We start from the raw sequence: 5,124 nt of genomic DNA, 5'->3' as shown, positions 1-5,124 counted from the left end.
CTTCTGGCAGTTAAAGTCGCGTGATGGGCCTTGCGGGTGCACCACCTTGTGCGTAATTTAAGCATCTAAGTTGTTGCAGTCGACAAGTAAGGAGCACAGCAAGTCAAGTTTTAGTTTTTTAAATCTCAATTTTTGGCCGCTTTTGCTGCCTTGTAGTTGAACTAGGACCTTAAGATTTGGCACGAAACGAGCCCTGGCAGCCACATTACACAAGAAAAAGCCAGAAGTGGTAATGTGTAGAAAAAATCACAGAAAATCTTAGTTTTAATACATTAGTTTTTGAAATAACGTAACTGCAAATCGTCACAATGGACGCCTTTCTATCGGAAACGTTTACATTTATCTTCTGGCAGTTAAAGTTGCGTTATGAGCCTTGCGGGTGCACCACCCTGTACGTAATTTAAGCATCTAAGTTGTTGCAGCCGACAAGTAAGGAGCACAGCAAGTCAAGTTTTAGTTTATGAAAACTCAATTTTTGGCCGCTTCTGCTGCCTTGTAGTTGACCTAGGACCTTAAGATTTGGCACGATCCGAGCTCTGGCAGCCACATTACACAAGAAAAAGCCAGAAGTAGTAATGGTTAGAAAAAACCGCTGAAAATCTTACGTTTAATACATTTGTTTTCGAAATGACGTAACTGCAAATCGTCACAATGGACGCATTTCTATCGGAAACGTTTACATTTATCTTCTGGCAGTTAAAGTCGCGTGATGAGCCTTGCGCGTGCACCACCCTGTATGCAATTTAAGCATCTAAGTTTATGCAGTCGACTAGTAAGGAGCACAGCACGTCAAGTTTAAGTTTTTGAAACTCAATTTTTTGCCGCTTTTTCTGCCTTGTAGTTGACCTAGGACCTTAAGAATTGGCACGAATCGAGCTCTGGCAGCCACATTACACAAGAAAAAGCCAGAAGTGGTAATGTGTAGAAAAAACCGCAGAAAATCTTACGTTTAATACATTTGTTTTCGAAATGACGTAACTGCAAATCGTCACAATGGACGCATTTCTATCGGAAACGTTTACATTTATCTTTTGGTAGCTAAAGTCGCGTGATGAGCCTTGCGAGTGCACCACCCTGTACGTAATTTAAGCATCTAAATTGTTGCAGTCGACAAGTAAGGAGCACAGCAAGTCAAGTTTTAGTTTTTGAAAACTCAATTTTTGGCCGCTCTTGCTGCCTTGTAGTTGACCTAGGACCTTAAGATTTGGCACGAACCGAGCTCTGGCAGCCACATTACACAAGAATAAGCCAGAAGTGGTGATGTGTTTAATAACCCGTAGAAAATCTTACGTTTAATACGTTTGTTTTCGAAATGACGTAACTGCAAATCGTCACAATGGACGCGTTTCTATCGGAAACGTTTACATTTATCTTCTGGCAGTTAAAGTCGCGTGATGAGACTTGCGGGTGCACCACCCTGTACGTAATTTAAGCATCTAAGTTGTTGCAGTCAACAAGTAAGGAGCACAGCAAGTCAAGTTTTAGTTTTTGAAAACTCAACTTTTGGCCGCTTTTGCTGCCTTGTAGTTGACCTAGGACCCTAAGATTTGGCACAAACCGAGTGCTGGCAGCCACATTACACAAGAAAAAGCCAGAAGTGGTAATGTGTAGAAAAAACCGCAGAAAATCTTACGTTTAATACATTTGTTTTCGAAATGACGTAACTGCAAATCGTCACAATGGTCGCATATCTATCGGAAACGTTTACATTTATCTTCTGGCAGTTAAAGTCGCGTGATGAGCCTTGCGGGTGCACCACCCTGTACGTAATTTAAGCATCTAAGTTGTTGCAGTCGACAAGTAAGGAGCACAGCAAGTCAAGTTTTAGTTTTTGAAAACTGAATTTTTGGCCGCTTTTGCTGCCTTGTAGTTGACCTAGGACCTTAAGATTTGGCACGAACCGAGCTCTGGCAGCCACATTACACAAGAAAAAGCCAGAAGTGGTAAAGTGTAGAAAAAACCGCAGAAAATCTTACTTTTAATACATTTGTTTTCGAAATGACGTAACTGCAAATCGTCACAATGGACGCATTTCTCTCGGAAACGTTTACATTTATCTTCTGGCAGTTAAAGTCGCGTGATAAGCCTTGCGGGTGCACCACCCTGTACGTAATTTAAGCATCTAAGTTGTTGCAGTCGACAAGAAAGGGGCACAGCAATTCAAGTTATAGTTTTTGAAAACTCAATTTTTGGCCGCTTTTGCTGCCTTGTAGTTGACCTAGGACTTTAAGATTTGGCACGAACCGAGCTCTGGCAGCCACATTACACAAGAAAAAGCCAGAAGTGGAAATGTGTAGAAAAACCCGTAGAAAATCTTACGTTTATTACGTTTGTTTTCGAAATGACGTAACTGCAAATCGTCACAATGGACGCATTTCTATCGGAAACGTTTACATTTATCTTCTGGCAGTTAAAGTCGCGTGATGAGCCTTGCGGGTGCACCACCCTGTACGTAATTTAAGCATCTAAGTTGTTGCAGTCGACAAGTCAGGAGCACAGCAAGTCAAGTTTTATTTTTTGAAAACTCAAATTTTGGCCGCTTTTGCTGCCTTGTAGTTGAGCTAGGACCTTAAGATTTGGCACGAACCGAGCTCTGGCAGCCACATTACACAAGAAAAAGCCAGAAGTGGTAATGTGTAGAAAAAACCGCAGAAAATCTTACGTTTAATACATTTGTTTTCGAAATGACGTAACGATTTACGTAACTGCAAATCGTAACAATGGACGCATTTCTATCGGAAACGTTTACATTTATCTTCTGGCAGTTAAAGTCGCGTGATGATCCTTGCGGGTGCACCACCCTGTACGCAATTTGAGCATTTAAGTTTTTGCAGTCGGTAATTTAGGAGCACAGCATGTCAAGTTTTAGTTTTTGAAAACTCAATTTTTTGCCGCTTTTGCTGCCTTGTAGTTGACCTAGGACCTTAAGATTTGGCACGAACCGAACTTTCGCAGCCACATTACACCAGCAAATGCCAGAAGTGGTAATGTGTAGAAAAAACGCTGAAAATCTTAGGTTTAATACATTAGTTTTTGAAATAACGTAACTGCAAATCGTCACATTGGACGCATCTCTATCGGAAACGTTTACATTTATCTTCTGGCAGTTAAAGTCGCGTGATGAGCCTTGCCGGTGCACCACCCTGTACGCAATTTAAGCATCTAAGTTTTTGCAGTCGACAAGTAAGGAGCACAGCAAGTCAAGTTTTAGTTTTTGAAAACTCATTTTTTGGCCGCTTTTGCTGCCTTGTAGTTGACCTAGGATCTTAAGATTTTGCACGAACCGAACTCAAGCAGCCACATTACACCAGCAAATGCCAGAAGTGGTAATGTGTAGAAAAACCGCAGAAAATCTTAGGTTTAATACATTAGTTTTTGAAATAACGTAACTGCAAATCGTCACAATGGACGCATTTCTAACGGAAACGTTTACATTTATCTTCTGGCAGTTAAAGTCGCGTGAGGAGCCTTGCGGGTGCACCACCCTGTACGTAATTTTAGCATCTAAGTTGTTGCAGTCGACAAGTAAGGAGCACAGCAAGTCAAGTTTTAGTTTTTGAAAACTCAAATTTTGACCGCTTTGGCTGCCTTGTAGTTGACTTAGGACTTTAAGATTTGGCAGAAACCGAGCTCTGGCAGCCACATTACACAAGAAAAAGCCAGAAGTGGTAATGTGTAGCAAAACCGCAGAAAATCTTACGTTTAATACATTTGTTTTCGAAATGACGTAACTGCAAATCGTCACAATGGACGCATTTCTATCGGAAACGTTTACATTAATCTTCTGGCAGTTAAAGTCGCGTGATGAGATTTGCGGGTGCACCACCCTGTACGCAATTTAAGCATCTAAGTTGTTGCAGTCGACAAGTAAGGAGCACAGCAAGTCAAGTTTTAGTTTTTGAAAACTCAATTTTTTGCCGCTTTTGCTGCCTTGTAGTTGACCTAGGACCTTAAGATTTGGCACGATCAGAGCTCTGACAGCCACATTACACAAGAAAAAGCCAGAAGTGGTAATGTGTAGAATAAACCGCAGAAAATCTTACGTTTAATACATTTGTTTTCGAAATGACGTAACTGCAAATCGTCACAATGGACGCATGTCTATCGGAAACGTTTACATTTATCTTCTGGCAGTTAAAGTCGCGTGATGAGCCTTGCGGGTGCACCACCCTGTACGTAATTTAAGCATCTAAGTTGTTGCAGTCGACAAGTAAGGAGCACAGCAAGTCAAGCTTTAGTTTTTGAAAACTCAATTTTTGGCCGCTCTTGCTGCCTTGTAGTTGACCAGGAAATTAAGATTTGGCACGAACCGAGCTCTGGCAGCCACATTACACAAGAAAAAGCAAGAAGTGGTAATGTGTAGAAAAAACCGCAGAAAATCTTAGGTTTAATACATTAGTTTTTGAAATAACGTAACTGCAAATCGTCACAATGGACGCATTTCTATCGGAAACGTTTACATTTATCTTCTGGCAGTTAAAGTCGCGTGACGAGCCTTGCGGGTGCACCACCCTGTACGTAATTTAAGCATCTAAGTTGTTGCAGTCGACAAGTAAGGAGCACAGCAAGTCAAATTTTAGTTTATGAAAACTCAATTTTTGGCCGCTTTTGCTGCCTTGTAGTTGACCTAGTATTTTAAGATTTGGCACGATCCGAGCTCTGGCAGCCACATTACACAAGAATAAGCCAGAAGTGGTAATGTGTAGAAAAACTCGTAGAAAATCTTACGTTTAATACGATTGTTTTCGAAATGACGTAACTGCAAATCGTCACAATGGACGCATTTCTATCGGAAACGTTTACATTTATCTTCTGGCAGTTAAAGTCGCATGATGAGCCTTGCGGGTTCACCACCCTGAACGCAATTTAAGCATCTAAGTTGTTGCAGTCGACAATTAAGGAGCACAGCAAGTCAAGTTTTAGTTTTTGAAAACTCAATTTTTGGCCGCTTTTGCTGAATTGTAGTTGACCTAGGACCTTAAGAATTGGCACGAACCGAACTCTGGCAGCCACATTACACCAGCAAAAGCCAGAAGTGGTAATGTGTAGAAAAAACCGCAGAAAATCTTAGGTTTAATACATTAGTTTTTGAAATAACGTAACTGCAAATCGTCACAATGGACG

Source organism: Schistocerca cancellata, unplaced genomic scaffold (assembly GCF_023864275.1).
Source record: "Schistocerca cancellata isolate TAMUIC-IGC-003103 unplaced genomic scaffold, iqSchCanc2.1 HiC_scaffold_1151, whole genome shotgun sequence".
Taxonomy (NCBI): Eukaryota; Metazoa; Arthropoda; class Insecta; order Orthoptera; family Acrididae; genus Schistocerca; species Schistocerca cancellata.
The sequence above is the reverse complement of the archived record's forward strand: the minus strand, read 5'-3'. Positions refer to the sequence as shown.